A 13,586-nucleotide genomic window follows, 5' to 3' on the forward strand; every position below is an offset into this window, starting at 1 on the left:
ACGTGCGTGCACCCACCGTCGCCTCGATCATGCCCACCCCGCATGCGTTAAATGCAATTTGTGCGCATGGCATGTCGGGTGCGATCATACCAGCACTAATGCACCGGATCCCATCAGAACTCCGCAGTTAAGCGTGCTTGGGCGAGAGTAGTACTAAGTTGGGTGACCACTTGGGAAGTCCTCGTGTTGCACCCCTTTTTTATATTTCTTTTGCTCGTTACTTCAATTTCTCCCCGTTCTTTTCTTCCTTTCTTTACAAATGGCAACCTCGCACGCTCACGCCCATCGCGTTTCTTCTCCCCGACGTGTCCGCGCGGGCCCCGCCGGCCGTTCCCAGCACGTGCGTGCACCCACCGTCGCCTCGATCATGCCCACCCCGCATGCGTTAAATGCAATTTGTGCGCATGGCATGTCGGGTGCGATCATACCAGCACTAATGCACCGGATCCCATCAGAACTCCGCAGTTAAGCGTGCTTGGGCGAGAGTAGTACTAAGTTGGGTGACCACTTGGGAAGTCCTCGTGTTGCACCCCTTTTTTATATTTCTTCTCCCCGACGTGTCCGCGCGGGCCCCGCCGGCCGTTCCCAGCACGTGCGTGCACCCACCGTCGCCTCGATCATGCCCACCCCGCATGCGTTAAATGCAATTTGTGCGCATGGCATGTCGGGTGCGATCATACCAGCACTAATGCACCGGATCCCATCAGAACTCCGCAGTTAAGCGTGCTTGGGCGAGAGTAGTACTAAGTTGGGTGACCACTTGGGAAGTCCTCGTGTTGCACCCCTTTTTTATATTTCTTTTGCTCGTTACTTCAATTTCTCCCCGTTCTTTTCTTCCTTTCTTTACAAATGGCAACCTCGCACGCTCACGCCCATCGCGTTTCTTCTCCCCGACGTGTCCGCGCGGGCCCCGCCGGCCGTTCCCAGCACGTGCGTGCACCCACCGTCGCCTCGATCATGCCCACCCCGCATGCGTTAAATGCAATTTGTGCGCATGGCATGTCGGGTGCGATCATACCAGCACTAATGCACCGGATCCCATCAGAACTCCGCAGTTAAGCGTGCTTGGGCGAGAGTAGTACTAAGTTGGGTGACCACTTGGGAAGTCCTCGTGTTGCACCCCTTTTTTATATTTCTTCTCCCCGACGTGTCCGCGCGGGCCCCGCCGGCCGTTCCCAGCACGTGCGTGCACCCACCGTCGCCTCGATCATGCCCACCCCGCATGCGTTAAATGCAATTTGTGCGCATGACATGTCGGGTGCGATCATACCAGCACTAATGCACCGGATCCCATCAGAACTCCGCAGTTAAGCGTGCTTGGGCGAGAGTAGTACTAAGTTGGGTGACCACTTGGGAAGTCCTCGTGTTGCACCCCTTTTTTATATTTCTTTTGCTCGTTACTTCAATTTCTCCCCGTTCTTTTCTTCCTTTCTTTACAAATGGCAACCTCGCACGCTCACGCCCATCGCGTTTCTTCTCCCCGACGTGTCCGCGCGGGCCCCGCCGGCCGTTCCCAGCACGTGCGTGCACCCACCGTCGCCTCGATCATGCCCACCCCGCATGCGTTAAATGCAATTTGTGCGCATGGCATGTCGGGTGCGATCATACCAGCACTAATGCACCGGATCCCATCAGAACTCCGCAGTTAAGCGTGCTTGGGCGAGAGTAGTACTAAGTTGGGTGACCACTTGGGAAGTCCTCGTGTTGCACCCCTTTTTTATATTTCTTCTCCCCGACGTGTCCGCGCGGGCCCCGCCGGCCGTTCCCAGCACGTGCGTGCACCCACCGTCGCCTCGATCATGCCCACCCCGCATGCGTTAAATGCAATTTGTGCGCATGACATGTCGGGTGCGATCATACCAGCACTAATGCACCGGATCCCATCAGAACTCCGCAGTTAAGCGTGCTTGGGCGAGAGTAGTACTAAGTTGGGTGACCACTTGGGAAGTCCTCGTGTTGCACCCCTTTTTTATATTTCTTTTGCTCGTTACTTCAATTTCTCCCCGTTCTTTTCTTCCTTTCTTTACAAATGGCAACCTCGCACGCTCACGCCCATCGCGTTTCTTCTCCCCGACGTGTCCGCGCGGGCCCCGCCGGCCGTTCCCAGCACGTGCGTGCACCCACCGTCGCCTCGATCATGCCCACCCCGCATGCGTTAAATGCAATTTGTGCGCATGGCATGTCGGGTGCGATCATACCAGCACTAATGCACCGGATCCGATCAGAACTCCGCAGTTAAGCGTGCTTGGGCGAGAGTAGTACTAAGTTGGGTGACCACTTGGGAAGTCCTCGTGTTGCACCCCTTTTTTATATTTCTTCTCCCCGACGTGTCCGCGCGGGCCCCGCCGGCCGTTCCCAGCACGTGCGTGCACCCACCGTCGCCTCGATCATGCCCACCCCGCATGCGTTAAATGCAATTTGTGCGCATGGCATGTCGGGTGCGATCATACCAGCACTAATGCACCGGATCCCATCAGAACTCCGCAGTTAAGCGTGCTTGGGCGAGAGTAGTACTAAGTTGGGTGACCACTTGGGAAGTCCTCGTGTTGCACCCCTTTTTTATATTTCTTTTGCTCGTTACTTCAATTTCTCCCCGTTCTTTTCTTCCTTTCTTTACAAATGGCAACCTCGCACGCTCACGCCCATCGCGTTTCTTCTCCCCGACGTGTCCGCGCGGGCCCCGCCGGCCGTTCCCAGCACGTGCGTGCACCCACCGTCGCCTCGATCATGCCCACCCCGCATGCGTTAAATGCAATTTGTGCGCATGGCATGTCGGGTGCGATCATACCAGCACTAATGCACCGGATCCCATCAGAACTCCGCAGTTAAGCGTGCTTGGGCGAGAGTAGTACTAAGTTGGGTGACCACTTGGGAAGTCCTCGTGTTGCACCCCTTTTTTATATTTCTTCTCCCCGACGTGTCCGCGCGGGCCCCGCCGGCCGTTCCCAGCACGTGCGTGCACCCACCGTCGCCTCGATCATGCCCACCCCGCATGCGTTAAATGCAATTTGTGCGCATGACATGTCGGGTGCGATCATACCAGCACTAATGCACCGGATCCCATCAGAACTCCGCAGTTAAGCGTGCTTGGGCGAGAGTAGTACTAAGTTGGGTGACCACTTGGGAAGTCCTCGTGTTGCACCCCTTTTTTATATTTCTTTTGCTCGTTACTTCAATTTCTCCCCGTTCTTTTCTTCCTTTCTTTACAAATGGCAACCTCGCACGCTCACGCCCATCGCGTTTCTTCTCCCCGACGTGTCCGCGCGGGCCCCGCCGGCCGTTCCCAGCACGTGCGTGCACCCACCGTCGCCTCGATCATGCCCACCCCGCATGCGTTAAATGCAATTTGTGCGCATGGCATGTCGGGTGCGATCATACCAGCACTAATGCACCGGATCCCATCAGAACTCCGCAGTTAAGCGTGCTTGGGCGAGAGTAGTACTAAGTTGGGTGACCACTTGGGAAGTCCTCGTGTTGCACCCCTTTTTTATATTTCTTTTGCTCGTTACTTCAATTTCTCCCCGTTCTTTTCTTCCTTTCTTTACAAATGGCAACCTCGCACGCTCACGCCCATCGCGTTTCTTCTCCCCGACGTGTCCGCGCGGGCCCCGCCGGCCGTTCCCAGCACGTGCGTGCACCCACCGTCGCCTCGATCATGCCCACCCCGCATGCGTTAAATGCAATTTGTGCGCATGGCATGTCGGGTGCGATCATACCAGCACTAATGCACCGGATCCCATCAGAACTCCGCAGTTAAGCGTGCTTGGGCGAGAGTAGTACTAAGTTGGGTGACCACTTGGGAAGTCCTCGTGTTGCACCCCTTTTTTATATTTCTTCTCCCCGACGTGTCCGCGCGGGCCCCGCCGGCCGTTCCCAGCACGTGCGTGCACCCACCGTCGCCTCGATCATGCCCACCCCGCATGCGTTAAATGCAATTTGTGCGCATGACATGTCGGGTGCGATCATACCAGCACTAATGCACCGGATCCCATCAGAACTCCGCAGTTAAGCGTGCTTGGGCGAGAGTAGTACTAAGTTGGGTGACCACTTGGGAAGTCCTCGTGTTGCACCCCTTTTTTATATTTCTTTTGCTCGTTACTTCAATTTCTCCCCGTTCTTTTCTTCCTTTCTTTACAAATGGCAACCTCGCACGCTCACGCCCATCGCGTTTCTTCTCCCCGACGTGTCCGCGCGGGCCCCGCCGGCCGTTCCCAGCACGTGCGTGCACCCACCGTCGCCTCGATCATGCCCACCCCGCATGCGTTAAATGCAATTTGTGCGCATGGCATGTCGGGTGCGATCATACCAGCACTAATGCACCGGATCCCATCAGAACTCCGCAGTTAAGCGTGCTTGGGCGAGAGTAGTACTAAGTTGGGTGACCACTTGGGAAGTCCTCGTGTTGCACCCCTTTTTTATATTTCTTCTCCCCGACGTGTCCGCGCGGGCCCCGCCGGCTGTTCCCAGCACGTGCGTGCACCCACCGTCGCCTCGATCATGCCCACCCCGCATGCGTTAAATGCAATTTGTGCGCATGGCATGTCGGGTGCGATCATACCAGCACTAATGCACCGGATCCCATCAGAACTCCGCAGTTAAGCGTGCTTGGGCGAGAGTAGTACTAAGTTGGGTGACCACTTGGGAAGTCCTCGTGTTGCACCCCTTTTTTATATTTCTTTTGCTCGTTACTTCAATTTCTCCCCGTTCTTTTCTTCCTTTCTTTACAAATGGCAACCTCGCACGCTCACGCCCATCGCGTTTCTTCTCCCCGACGTGTCCGCGCGGGCCCCGCCGGCCGTTCCCAGCACGTGCGTGCACCCACCGTCGCCTCGATCATGCCCACCCCGCATGCGTTAAATGCAATTTGTGCGCATGGCATGTCGGGTGCGATCATACCAGCACTAATGCACCGGATCCCATCAGAACTCCGCAGTTAAGCGTGCTTGGGCGAGAGTAGTACTAAGTTGGGTGACCACTTGGGAAGTCCTCGTGTTGCACCCCTTTTTTATATTTCTTCTCCCCGACGTGTCCGCGCGGGCCCCGCCGGCCGTTCCCAGCACGTGCGTGCACCCACCGTCGCCTCGATCATGCCCACCCCGCATGCGTTAAATGCAATTTGTGCGCATGACATGTCGGGTGCGATCATACCAGCACTAATGCACCGGATCCCATCAGAACTCCGCAGTTAAGCGTGCTTGGGCGAGAGTAGTACTAAGTTGGGTGACCACTTGGGAAGTCCTCGTGTTGCACCCCTTTTTTATATTTCTTTTGCTCGTTACTTCAATTTCTCCCCGTTCTTTTCTTCCTTTCTTTACAAATGGCAACCTCGCACGCTCACGCCCATCGCGTTTCTTCTCCCCGACGTGTCCGCGCGGGCCCCGCCGGCCGTTCCCAGCACGTGCGTGCACCCACCGTCGCCTCGATCATGCCCACCCCGCATGCGTTAAATGCAATTTGTGCGCATGGCATGTCGGGTGCGATCATACCAGCACTAATGCACCGGATCCCATCAGAACTCCGCAGTTAAGCGTGCTTGGGCGAGAGTAGTACTAAGTTGGGTGACCACTTGGGAAGTCCTCGTGTTGCACCCCTTTTTTATATTTCTTTTGCTCGTTACTTCAATTTCTCCCCGTTCTTTTCTTCCTTTCTTTACAAATGGCAACCTCGCACGCTCACGCCCATCGCGTTTCTTCTCCCCGACGTGTCCGCGCGGGCCCCGCCGGCCGTTCCCAGCACGTGCGTGCACCCACCGTCGCCTCGATCATGCCCACCCCGCATGCGTTAAATGCAATTTGTGCGCATGGCATGTCGGGTGCGATCATACCAGCACTAATGCACCGGATCCCATCAGAACTCCGCAGTTAAGCGTGCTTGGGCGAGAGTAGTACTAAGTTGGGTGACCACTTGGGAAGTCCTCGTGTTGCACCCCTTTTTTATATTTCTTCTCCCCGACGTGTCCGCGCGGGCCCCGCCGGCCGTTCCCAGCACGTGCGTGCACCCACCGTCGCCTCGATCATGCCCACCCCGCATGCGTTAAATGCAATTTGTGCGCATGACATGTCGGGTGCGATCATACCAGCACTAATGCACCGGATCCCATCAGAACTCCGCAGTTAAGCGTGCTTGGGCGAGAGTAGTACTAAGTTGGGTGACCACTTGGGAAGTCCTCGTGTTGCACCCCTTTTTTATATTTCTTTTGCTCGTTACTTCAATTTCTCCCCGTTCTTTTCTTCCTTTCTTTACAAATGGCAACCTCGCACGCTCACGCCCATCGCGTTTCTTCTCCCCGACGTGTCCGCGCGGGCCCCGCCGGCCGTTCCCAGCACGTGCGTGCACCCACCGTCGCCTCGATCATGCCCACCCCGCATGCGTTAAATGCAATTTGTGCGCATGGCATGTCGGGTGCGATCATACCAGCACTAATGCACCGGATCCCATCAGAACTCCGCAGTTAAGCGTGCTTGGGCGAGAGTAGTACTAAGTTGGGTGACCACTTGGGAAGTCCTCGTGTTGCACCCCTTTTTTATATTTCTTCTCCCCGACGTGTCCGCGCGGGCCCCGCCGGCCGTTCCCAGCACGTGCGTGCACCCACCGTCGCCTCGATCATGCCCACCCCGCATGCGTTAAATGCAATTTGTGCGCATGACATGTCGGGTGCGATCATACCAGCACTAATGCACCGGATCCCATCAGAACTCCGCAGTTAAGCGTGCTTGGGCGAGAGTAGTACTAAGTTGGGTGACCACTTGGGAAGTCCTCGTGTTGCACCCCTTTTTTATATTTCTTTTGCTCGTTACTTCAATTTCTCCCCGTTCTTTTCTTCCTTTCTTTACAAATGGCAACCTCGCACGCTCACGCCCATCGCGTTTCTTCTCCCCGACGTGTCCGCGCGGGCCCCGCCGGCCGTTCCCAGCACGTGCGTGCACCCACCGTCGCCTCGATCATGCCCACCCCGCATGCGTTAAATGCAATTTGTGCGCATGGCATGTCGGGTGCGATCATACCAGCACTAATGCACCGGATCCCATCAGAACTCCGCAGTTAAGCGTGCTTGGGCGAGAGTAGTACTAAGTTGGGTGACCACTTGGGAAGTCCTCGTGTTGCACCCCTTTTTTATATTTCTTCTCCCCGACGTGTCCGCGCGGGCCCCGCCGGCCGTTCCCAGCACGTGCGTGCACCCACCGTCGCCTCGATCATGCCCACCCCGCATGCGTTAAATGCAATTTGTGCGCATGGCATGTCGGGTGCGATCATACCAGCACTAATGCACCGGATCCCATCAGAACTCCGCAGTTAAGCGTGCTTGGGCGAGAGTAGTACTAAGTTGGGTGACCACTTGGGAAGTCCTCGTGTTGCACCCCTTTTTTATATTTCTTTTGCTCGTTACTTCAATTTCTCCCCGTTCTTTTCTTCCTTTCTTTACAAATGGCAACCTCGCACGCTCACGCCCATCGCGTTTCTTCTCCCCGACGTGTCCGCGCGGGCCCCGCCGGCCGTTCCCAGCACGTGCGTGCACCCACCGTCGCCTCGATCATGCCCACCCCGCATGCGTTAAATGCAATTTGTGCGCATGGCATGTCGGGTGCGATCATACCAGCACTAATGCACCGGATCCCATCAGAACTCCGCAGTTAAGCGTGCTTGGGCGAGAGTAGTACTAAGTTGGGTGACCACTTGGGAAGTCCTCGTGTTGCACCCCTTTTTTATATTTCTTCTCCCCGACGTGTCCGCGCGGGCCCCGCCGGCCGTTCCCAGCACGTGCGTGCACCCACCGTCGCCTCGATCATGCCCACCCCGCATGCGTTAAATGCAATTTGTGCGCATGACATGTCGGGTGCGATCATACCAGCACTAATGCACCGGATCCCATCAGAACTCCGCAGTTAAGCGTGCTTGGGCGAGAGTAGTACTAAGTTGGGTGACCACTTGGGAAGTCCTCGTGTTGCACCCCTTTTTTATATTTCTTTTGCTCGTTACTTCAATTTCTCCCCGTTCTTTTCTTCCTTTCTTTACAAATGGCAACCTCGCACGCTCACGCCCATCGCGTTTCTTCTCCCCGACGTGTCCGCGCGGGCCCCGCCGGCCGTTCCCAGCACGTGCGTGCACCCACCGTCGCCTCGATCATGCCCACCCCGCATGCGTTAAATGCAATTTGTGCGCATGGCATGTCGGGTGCGATCATACCAGCACTAATGCACCGGATCCCATCAGAACTCCGCAGTTAAGCGTGCTTGGGCGAGAGTAGTACTAAGTTGGGTGACCACTTGGGAAGTCCTCGTGTTGCACCCCTTTTTTATATTTCTTCTCCCCGACGTGTCCGCGCGGGCCCCGCCGGCCGTTCCCAGCACGTGCGTGCACCCACCGTCGCCTCGATCATGCCCACCCCGCATGCGTTAAATGCAATTTGTGCGCATGGCATGTCGGGTGCGATCATACCAGCACTAATGCACCGGATCCCATCAGAACTCCGCAGTTAAGCGTGCTTGGGCGAGAGTAGTACTAAGTTGGGTGACCACTTGGGAAGTCCTCGTGTTGCACCCCTTTTTTATATTTCTTTTGCTCGTTACTTCAATTTCTCCCCGTTCTTTTCTTCCTTTCTTTACAAATGGCAACCTCGCACGCTCACGCCCATCGCGTTTCTTCTCCCCGACGTGTCCGCGCGGGCCCCGCCGGCCGTTCCCAGCACGTGCGTGCACCCACCGTCGCCTCGATCATGCCCACCCCGCATGCGTTAAATGCAATTTGTGCGCATGGCATGTCGGGTGCGATCATACCAGCACTAATGCACCGGATCCCATCAGAACTCCGCAGTTAAGCGTGCTTGGGCGAGAGTAGTACTAAGTTGGGTGACCACTTGGGAAGTCCTCGTGTTGCACCCCTTTTTTATATTTCTTCTCCCCGACGTGTCCGCGCGGGCCCCGCCGGCCGTTCCCAGCACGTGCGTGCACCCACCGTCGCCTCGATCATGCCCACCCCGCATGCGTTAAATGCAATTTGTGCGCATGACATGTCGGGTGCGATCATACCAGCACTAATGCACCGGATCCCATCAGAACTCCGCAGTTAAGCGTGCTTGGGCGAGAGTAGTACTAAGTTGGGTGACCACTTGGGAAGTCCTCGTGTTGCACCCCTTTTTTATATTTCTTTTGCTCGTTACTTCAATTTCTCCCCGTTCTTTTCTTCCTTTCTTTACAAATGGCAACCTCGCACGCTCACGCCCATCGCGTTTCTTCTCCCCGACGTGTCCGCGCGGGCCCCGCCGGCCGTTCCCAGCACGTGCGTGCACCCACCGTCGCCTCGATCATGCCCACCCCGCATGCGTTAAATGCAATTTGTGCGCATGGCATGTCGGGTGCGATCATACCAGCACTAATGCACCGGATCCCATCAGAACTCCGCAGTTAAGCGTGCTTGGGCGAGAGTAGTACTAAGTTGGGTGACCACTTGGGAAGTCCTCGTGTTGCACCCCTTTTTTATATTTCTTTTGCTCGTTACTTCAATTTCTCCCCGTTCTTTTCTTCCTTTCTTTACAAATGGCAACCTCGCACGCTCACGCCCATCGCGTTTCTTCTCCCCGACGTGTCCGCGCGGGCCCCGCCGGCCGTTCCCAGCACGTGCGTGCACCCACCGTCGCCTCGATCATGCCCACCCCGCATGCGTTAAATGCAATTTGTGCGCATGGCATGTCGGGTGCGATCATACCAGCACTAATGCACCGGATCCCATCAGAACTCCGCAGTTAAGCGTGCTTGGGCGAGAGTAGTACTAAGTTGGGTGACCACTTGGGAAGTCCTCGTGTTGCACCCCTTTTTTATATTTCTTCTCCCCGACGTGTCCGCGCGGGCCCCGCCGGCCGTTCCCAGCACGTGCGTGCACCCACCGTCGCCTCGATCATGCCCACCCCGCATGCGTTAAATGCAATTTGTGCGCATGACATGTCGGGTGCGATCATACCAGCACTAATGCACCGGATCCCATCAGAACTCCGCAGTTAAGCGTGCTTGGGCGAGAGTAGTACTAAGTTGGGTGACCACTTGGGAAGTCCTCGTGTTGCACCCCTTTTTTATATTTCTTTTGCTCGTTACTTCAATTTCTCCCCGTTCTTTTCTTCCTTTCTTTACAAATGGCAACCTCGCACGCTCACGCCCATCGCGTTTCTTCTCCCCGACGTGTCCGCGCGGGCCCCGCCGGCCGTTCCCAGCACGTGCGTGCACCCACCGTCGCCTCGATCATGCCCACCCCGCATGCGTTAAATGCAATTTGTGCGCATGGCATGTCGGGTGCGATCATACCAGCACTAATGCACCGGATCCCATCAGAACTCCGCAGTTAAGCGTGCTTGGGCGAGAGTAGTACTAAGTTGGGTGACCACTTGGGAAGTCCTCGTGTTGCACCCCTTTTTTATATTTCTTCTCCCCGACGTGTCCGCGCGGGCCCCGCCGGCCGTTCCCAGCACGTGCGTGCACCCACCGTCGCCTCGATCATGCCCACCCCGCATGCGTTAAATGCAATTTGTGCGCATGGCATGTCGGGTGCGATCATACCAGCACTAATGCACCGGATCCCATCAGAACTCCGCAGTTAAGCGTGCTTGGGCGAGAGTAGTACTAAGTTGGGTGACCACTTGGGAAGTCCTCGTGTTGCACCCCTTTTTTATATTTCTTTTGCTCGTTACTTCAATTTCTCCCCGTTCTTTTCTTCCTTTCTTTACAAATGGCAACCTCGCACGCTCACGCCCATCGCGTTTCTTCTCCCCGACGTGTCCGCGCGGGCCCCGCCGGCCGTTCCCAGCACGTGCGTGCACCCACCGTCGCCTCGATCATGCCCACCCCGCATGCGTTAAATGCAATTTGTGCGCATGGCATGTCGGGTGCGATCATACCAGCACTAATGCACCGGATCCCATCAGAACTCCGCAGTTAAGCGTGCTTGGGCGAGAGTAGTACTAAGTTGGGTGACCACTTGGGAAGTCCTCGTGTTGCACCCCTTTTTTATATTTCTTCTCCCCGACGTGTCCGCGCGGGCCCCGCCGGCCGTTCCCAGCACGTGCGTGCACCCACCGTCGCCTCGATCATGCCCACCCCGCATGCGTTAAATGCAATTTGTGCGCATGACATGTCGGGTGCGATCATACCAGCACTAATGCACCGGATCCCATCAGAACTCCGCAGTTAAGCGTGCTTGGGCGAGAGTAGTACTAAGTTGGGTGACCACTTGGGAAGTCCTCGTGTTGCACCCCTTTTTTATATTTCTTTTGCTCGTTACTTCAATTTCTCCCCGTTCTTTTCTTCCTTTCTTTACAAATGGCAACCTCGCACGCTCACGCCCATCGCGTTTCTTCTCCCCGACGTGTCCGCGCGGGCCCCGCCGGCCGTTCCCAGCACGTGCGTGCACCCACCGTCGCCTCGATCATGCCCACCCCGCATGCGTTAAATGCAATTTGTGCGCATGGCATGTCGGGTGCGATCATACCAGCACTAATGCACCGGATCCCATCAGAACTCCGCAGTTAAGCGTGCTTGGGCGAGAGTAGTACTAAGTTGGGTGACCACTTGGGAAGTCCTCGTGTTGCACCCCTTTTTTATATTTCTTTTGCTCGTTACTTCAATTTCTCCCCGTTCTTTTCTTCCTTTCTTTACAAATGGCAACCTCGCACGCTCACGCCCATCGCGTTTCTTCTCCCCGACGTGTCCGCGCGGGCCCCGCCGGCCGTTCCCAGCACGTGCGTGCACCCACCGTCGCCTCGATCATGCCCACCCCGCATGCGTTAAATGCAATTTGTGCGCATGGCATGTCGGGTGCGATCATACCAGCACTAATGCACCGGATCCCATCAGAACTCCGCAGTTAAGCGTGCTTGGGCGAGAGTAGTACTAAGTTGGGTGACCACTTGGGAAGTCCTCGTGTTGCACCCCTTTTTTATATTTCTTCTCCCCGACGTGTCCGCGCGGGCCCCGCCGGCCGTTCCCAGCACGTGCGTGCACCCACCGTCGCCTCGATCATGCCCACCCCGCATGCGTTAAATGCAATTTGTGCGCATGACATGTCGGGTGCGATCATACCAGCACTAATGCACCGGATCCCATCAGAACTCTGCAGTTAAGCGTGCTTGGGCGAGAGTAGTACTAAGTTGGGTGACCACTTGGGAAGTCCTCGTGTTGCACCCCTTTTTTATATTTCTTTTGCTCGTTACTTCAATTTCTCCCCGTTCTTTTCTTCCTTTCTTTACAAATGGCAACCTCGCACGCTCACGCCCATCGCGTTTCTTCTCCCCGACGTGTCCGCGCGGGCCCCGCCGGCCGTTCCCAGCACGTGCGTGCACCCACCGTCGCCTCGATCATGCCCACCCCGCATGCGTTAAATGCAATTTGTGCGCATGGCATGTCGGGTGCGATCATACCAGCACTAATGCACCGGATCCCATCAGAACTCCGCAGTTAAGCGTGCTTGGGCGAGAGTAGTACTAAGTTGGGTGACCACTTGGGAAGTCCTCGTGTTGCACCCCTTTTTTATATTTCTTCTCCCCGACGTGTCCGCGCGGGCCCCGCCGGCCGTTCCCAGCACGTGCGTGCACCCACCGTCGCCTCGATCATGCCCACCCCGCATGCGTTAAATGCAATTTGTGCGCATGGCATGTCGGGTGCGATCATACCAGCACTAATGCACCGGATCCCATCAGAACTCCGCAGTTAAGCGTGCTTGGGCGAGAGTAGTACTAAGTTGGGTGACCACTTGGGAAGTCCTCGTGTTGCACCCCTTTTTTATATTTCTTTTGCTCGTTACTTCAATTTCTCCCCGTTCTTTTCTTCCTTTCTTTACAAATGGCAACCTCGCACGCTCACGCCCATCGCGTTTCTTCTCCCCGACGTGTCCGCGCGGGCCCCGCCGGCCGTTCCCAGCACGTGCGTGCACCCACCGTCGCCTCGATCATGCCCACCCCGCATGCGTTAAATGCAATTTGTGCGCATGGCATGTCGGGTGCGATCATACCAGCACTAATGCACCGGATCCCATCTGAACTCCGCAGTTAAGCGTGCTTGGGCGAGAGTAGTACTAAGTTGGGTGACCACTTGGGAAGTCCTCGTGTTGCACCCCTTTTTTATATTTCTTTTGCTCGTTACTTCAATTTCTCCCCGTTCTTTTCTTCCTTTCTTTACAAATGGCAACCTCGCACGCTCACGCCCATCGCGTTTCTTCTCCCCGACGTGTCCGCGCGGGCCCCGCCGGCCGTTCCCAGCACGTGCGTGCACCCACCGTCGCCTCGATCATGCCCACCCCGCATGCGTTAAATGCAATTTGTGCGCATGGCATGTCGGGTGCGATCATACCAGCACTAATGCACCGGATCCCATCAGAACTCCGCAGTTAAGCGTGCTTGGGCGAGAGTAGTACTAAGTTGGGTGACCACTTGGGAAGTCCTCGTGTTGCACCCCTTTTTTATATTTCTTCTCCCCGACGTGTCCGCGCGGGCCCCGCCGGCCGTTCCCAGCACGTGCGTGCACCCACCGTCGCCTCGATCATGCCCACCCCGCATGCGTTAAATGCAATTTGTGCGCATGGCATGTCGGGTGCGATCATACCAGCAC

The 13,586-nt window shown here is 56.4% G+C and overlaps 45 non-coding genes across 45 annotated transcripts; all 45 read left to right on the forward strand.

Moving 5' to 3' along the window:
* Positions 1–76: 76 nt before the first annotated feature.
* On the forward strand, positions 77–195 carry LOC147781287 (5S ribosomal RNA). Its single transcript, XR_015419480.1, has one exon. It is a non-coding gene; the product is annotated as a 5S ribosomal RNA (ribosomal RNA).
* A 219-nt stretch (positions 196–414) lies between these two features.
* Positions 415–533, forward strand: LOC147781288 (5S ribosomal RNA). The gene has a single exon (XR_015419481.1). It is a non-coding gene; the product is annotated as a 5S ribosomal RNA (ribosomal RNA).
* Positions 534–666: 133 nt separating this feature from the next.
* Positions 667–785, forward strand: LOC147781289 (5S ribosomal RNA). Its single transcript, XR_015419482.1, has one exon. It is a non-coding gene; the product is annotated as a 5S ribosomal RNA (ribosomal RNA).
* A 219-nt stretch (positions 786–1,004) lies between these two features.
* LOC147781290 (5S ribosomal RNA) lies at positions 1,005–1,123 on the forward strand. Its single transcript, XR_015419483.1, has one exon. It is a non-coding gene; the product is annotated as a 5S ribosomal RNA (ribosomal RNA).
* Positions 1,124–1,256: 133 nt separating this feature from the next.
* On the forward strand, positions 1,257–1,375 carry LOC147781291 (5S ribosomal RNA). Its single transcript, XR_015419484.1, has one exon. It is a non-coding gene; the product is annotated as a 5S ribosomal RNA (ribosomal RNA).
* A 219-nt stretch (positions 1,376–1,594) lies between these two features.
* LOC147781292 (5S ribosomal RNA) lies at positions 1,595–1,713 on the forward strand. Its single transcript, XR_015419485.1, has one exon. It is a non-coding gene; the product is annotated as a 5S ribosomal RNA (ribosomal RNA).
* A 133-nt stretch (positions 1,714–1,846) lies between these two features.
* LOC147781293 (5S ribosomal RNA) lies at positions 1,847–1,965 on the forward strand. The gene has a single exon (XR_015419488.1). It is a non-coding gene; the product is annotated as a 5S ribosomal RNA (ribosomal RNA).
* Positions 1,966–2,184: 219 nt separating this feature from the next.
* Positions 2,185–2,303, forward strand: LOC147781294 (5S ribosomal RNA). Its single transcript, XR_015419445.1, has one exon. It is a non-coding gene; the product is annotated as a 5S ribosomal RNA (ribosomal RNA).
* A 133-nt stretch (positions 2,304–2,436) lies between these two features.
* On the forward strand, positions 2,437–2,555 carry LOC147781295 (5S ribosomal RNA). The gene has a single exon (XR_015419489.1). It is a non-coding gene; the product is annotated as a 5S ribosomal RNA (ribosomal RNA).
* Positions 2,556–2,774: 219 nt separating this feature from the next.
* On the forward strand, positions 2,775–2,893 carry LOC147781296 (5S ribosomal RNA). The gene has a single exon (XR_015419490.1). It is a non-coding gene; the product is annotated as a 5S ribosomal RNA (ribosomal RNA).
* Positions 2,894–3,026: 133 nt separating this feature from the next.
* LOC147781297 (5S ribosomal RNA) lies at positions 3,027–3,145 on the forward strand. Its single transcript, XR_015419491.1, has one exon. It is a non-coding gene; the product is annotated as a 5S ribosomal RNA (ribosomal RNA).
* Positions 3,146–3,364: 219 nt separating this feature from the next.
* LOC147781298 (5S ribosomal RNA) lies at positions 3,365–3,483 on the forward strand. The gene has a single exon (XR_015419492.1). It is a non-coding gene; the product is annotated as a 5S ribosomal RNA (ribosomal RNA).
* A 219-nt stretch (positions 3,484–3,702) lies between these two features.
* LOC147781299 (5S ribosomal RNA) lies at positions 3,703–3,821 on the forward strand. Its single transcript, XR_015419409.1, has one exon. It is a non-coding gene; the product is annotated as a 5S ribosomal RNA (ribosomal RNA).
* Positions 3,822–3,954: 133 nt separating this feature from the next.
* On the forward strand, positions 3,955–4,073 carry LOC147781300 (5S ribosomal RNA). Its single transcript, XR_015419410.1, has one exon. It is a non-coding gene; the product is annotated as a 5S ribosomal RNA (ribosomal RNA).
* Positions 4,074–4,292: 219 nt separating this feature from the next.
* Positions 4,293–4,411, forward strand: LOC147781301 (5S ribosomal RNA). Its single transcript, XR_015419411.1, has one exon. It is a non-coding gene; the product is annotated as a 5S ribosomal RNA (ribosomal RNA).
* A 133-nt stretch (positions 4,412–4,544) lies between these two features.
* Positions 4,545–4,663, forward strand: LOC147781302 (5S ribosomal RNA). The gene has a single exon (XR_015419412.1). It is a non-coding gene; the product is annotated as a 5S ribosomal RNA (ribosomal RNA).
* A 219-nt stretch (positions 4,664–4,882) lies between these two features.
* LOC147781303 (5S ribosomal RNA) lies at positions 4,883–5,001 on the forward strand. The gene has a single exon (XR_015419413.1). It is a non-coding gene; the product is annotated as a 5S ribosomal RNA (ribosomal RNA).
* A 133-nt stretch (positions 5,002–5,134) lies between these two features.
* On the forward strand, positions 5,135–5,253 carry LOC147781304 (5S ribosomal RNA). Its single transcript, XR_015419415.1, has one exon. It is a non-coding gene; the product is annotated as a 5S ribosomal RNA (ribosomal RNA).
* A 219-nt stretch (positions 5,254–5,472) lies between these two features.
* LOC147781305 (5S ribosomal RNA) lies at positions 5,473–5,591 on the forward strand. Its single transcript, XR_015419416.1, has one exon. It is a non-coding gene; the product is annotated as a 5S ribosomal RNA (ribosomal RNA).
* Positions 5,592–5,810: 219 nt separating this feature from the next.
* LOC147781306 (5S ribosomal RNA) lies at positions 5,811–5,929 on the forward strand. Its single transcript, XR_015419417.1, has one exon. It is a non-coding gene; the product is annotated as a 5S ribosomal RNA (ribosomal RNA).
* Positions 5,930–6,062: 133 nt separating this feature from the next.
* Positions 6,063–6,181, forward strand: LOC147781307 (5S ribosomal RNA). The gene has a single exon (XR_015419418.1). It is a non-coding gene; the product is annotated as a 5S ribosomal RNA (ribosomal RNA).
* A 219-nt stretch (positions 6,182–6,400) lies between these two features.
* LOC147781308 (5S ribosomal RNA) lies at positions 6,401–6,519 on the forward strand. The gene has a single exon (XR_015419419.1). It is a non-coding gene; the product is annotated as a 5S ribosomal RNA (ribosomal RNA).
* Positions 6,520–6,652: 133 nt separating this feature from the next.
* On the forward strand, positions 6,653–6,771 carry LOC147781309 (5S ribosomal RNA). The gene has a single exon (XR_015419420.1). It is a non-coding gene; the product is annotated as a 5S ribosomal RNA (ribosomal RNA).
* Positions 6,772–6,990: 219 nt separating this feature from the next.
* Positions 6,991–7,109, forward strand: LOC147781310 (5S ribosomal RNA). Its single transcript, XR_015419421.1, has one exon. It is a non-coding gene; the product is annotated as a 5S ribosomal RNA (ribosomal RNA).
* A 133-nt stretch (positions 7,110–7,242) lies between these two features.
* On the forward strand, positions 7,243–7,361 carry LOC147781311 (5S ribosomal RNA). The gene has a single exon (XR_015419422.1). It is a non-coding gene; the product is annotated as a 5S ribosomal RNA (ribosomal RNA).
* A 219-nt stretch (positions 7,362–7,580) lies between these two features.
* Positions 7,581–7,699, forward strand: LOC147781312 (5S ribosomal RNA). The gene has a single exon (XR_015419423.1). It is a non-coding gene; the product is annotated as a 5S ribosomal RNA (ribosomal RNA).
* A 133-nt stretch (positions 7,700–7,832) lies between these two features.
* LOC147781313 (5S ribosomal RNA) lies at positions 7,833–7,951 on the forward strand. Its single transcript, XR_015419424.1, has one exon. It is a non-coding gene; the product is annotated as a 5S ribosomal RNA (ribosomal RNA).
* Positions 7,952–8,170: 219 nt separating this feature from the next.
* Positions 8,171–8,289, forward strand: LOC147781314 (5S ribosomal RNA). The gene has a single exon (XR_015419426.1). It is a non-coding gene; the product is annotated as a 5S ribosomal RNA (ribosomal RNA).
* A 133-nt stretch (positions 8,290–8,422) lies between these two features.
* On the forward strand, positions 8,423–8,541 carry LOC147781315 (5S ribosomal RNA). Its single transcript, XR_015419427.1, has one exon. It is a non-coding gene; the product is annotated as a 5S ribosomal RNA (ribosomal RNA).
* A 219-nt stretch (positions 8,542–8,760) lies between these two features.
* On the forward strand, positions 8,761–8,879 carry LOC147781316 (5S ribosomal RNA). The gene has a single exon (XR_015419428.1). It is a non-coding gene; the product is annotated as a 5S ribosomal RNA (ribosomal RNA).
* Positions 8,880–9,012: 133 nt separating this feature from the next.
* LOC147781317 (5S ribosomal RNA) lies at positions 9,013–9,131 on the forward strand. The gene has a single exon (XR_015419429.1). It is a non-coding gene; the product is annotated as a 5S ribosomal RNA (ribosomal RNA).
* A 219-nt stretch (positions 9,132–9,350) lies between these two features.
* Positions 9,351–9,469, forward strand: LOC147781318 (5S ribosomal RNA). Its single transcript, XR_015419430.1, has one exon. It is a non-coding gene; the product is annotated as a 5S ribosomal RNA (ribosomal RNA).
* Positions 9,470–9,688: 219 nt separating this feature from the next.
* On the forward strand, positions 9,689–9,807 carry LOC147781319 (5S ribosomal RNA). Its single transcript, XR_015419431.1, has one exon. It is a non-coding gene; the product is annotated as a 5S ribosomal RNA (ribosomal RNA).
* Positions 9,808–9,940: 133 nt separating this feature from the next.
* Positions 9,941–10,059, forward strand: LOC147781320 (5S ribosomal RNA). Its single transcript, XR_015419432.1, has one exon. It is a non-coding gene; the product is annotated as a 5S ribosomal RNA (ribosomal RNA).
* A 219-nt stretch (positions 10,060–10,278) lies between these two features.
* On the forward strand, positions 10,279–10,397 carry LOC147781321 (5S ribosomal RNA). Its single transcript, XR_015419433.1, has one exon. It is a non-coding gene; the product is annotated as a 5S ribosomal RNA (ribosomal RNA).
* A 133-nt stretch (positions 10,398–10,530) lies between these two features.
* Positions 10,531–10,649, forward strand: LOC147781322 (5S ribosomal RNA). Its single transcript, XR_015419434.1, has one exon. It is a non-coding gene; the product is annotated as a 5S ribosomal RNA (ribosomal RNA).
* Positions 10,650–10,868: 219 nt separating this feature from the next.
* Positions 10,869–10,987, forward strand: LOC147781323 (5S ribosomal RNA). The gene has a single exon (XR_015419435.1). It is a non-coding gene; the product is annotated as a 5S ribosomal RNA (ribosomal RNA).
* A 133-nt stretch (positions 10,988–11,120) lies between these two features.
* On the forward strand, positions 11,121–11,239 carry LOC147781324 (5S ribosomal RNA). The gene has a single exon (XR_015419437.1). It is a non-coding gene; the product is annotated as a 5S ribosomal RNA (ribosomal RNA).
* A 219-nt stretch (positions 11,240–11,458) lies between these two features.
* Positions 11,459–11,577, forward strand: LOC147781325 (5S ribosomal RNA). The gene has a single exon (XR_015419438.1). It is a non-coding gene; the product is annotated as a 5S ribosomal RNA (ribosomal RNA).
* Positions 11,578–11,796: 219 nt separating this feature from the next.
* On the forward strand, positions 11,797–11,915 carry LOC147781326 (5S ribosomal RNA). Its single transcript, XR_015419439.1, has one exon. It is a non-coding gene; the product is annotated as a 5S ribosomal RNA (ribosomal RNA).
* A 133-nt stretch (positions 11,916–12,048) lies between these two features.
* On the forward strand, positions 12,049–12,167 carry LOC147781327 (5S ribosomal RNA). The gene has a single exon (XR_015419444.1). It is a non-coding gene; the product is annotated as a 5S ribosomal RNA (ribosomal RNA).
* Positions 12,168–12,386: 219 nt separating this feature from the next.
* LOC147781328 (5S ribosomal RNA) lies at positions 12,387–12,505 on the forward strand. The gene has a single exon (XR_015419440.1). It is a non-coding gene; the product is annotated as a 5S ribosomal RNA (ribosomal RNA).
* Positions 12,506–12,638: 133 nt separating this feature from the next.
* On the forward strand, positions 12,639–12,757 carry LOC147781329 (5S ribosomal RNA). Its single transcript, XR_015419441.1, has one exon. It is a non-coding gene; the product is annotated as a 5S ribosomal RNA (ribosomal RNA).
* Positions 12,758–12,976: 219 nt separating this feature from the next.
* Positions 12,977–13,095, forward strand: LOC147781330 (5S ribosomal RNA). The gene has a single exon (XR_015419408.1). It is a non-coding gene; the product is annotated as a 5S ribosomal RNA (ribosomal RNA).
* Positions 13,096–13,314: 219 nt separating this feature from the next.
* Positions 13,315–13,433, forward strand: LOC147781331 (5S ribosomal RNA). The gene has a single exon (XR_015419442.1). It is a non-coding gene; the product is annotated as a 5S ribosomal RNA (ribosomal RNA).
* Positions 13,434–13,586: the final 153 nt, after the last annotated feature.

The sequence above is a fragment of the Cucurbita pepo genome, unplaced genomic scaffold (genome assembly GCF_057944985.1).
Source record: "Cucurbita pepo subsp. pepo isolate OVF unplaced genomic scaffold, ASM5794498v1 scafford_183, whole genome shotgun sequence".
Lineage (NCBI taxonomy): Eukaryota > Viridiplantae > Streptophyta > Magnoliopsida > Cucurbitales > Cucurbitaceae > Cucurbita > Cucurbita pepo.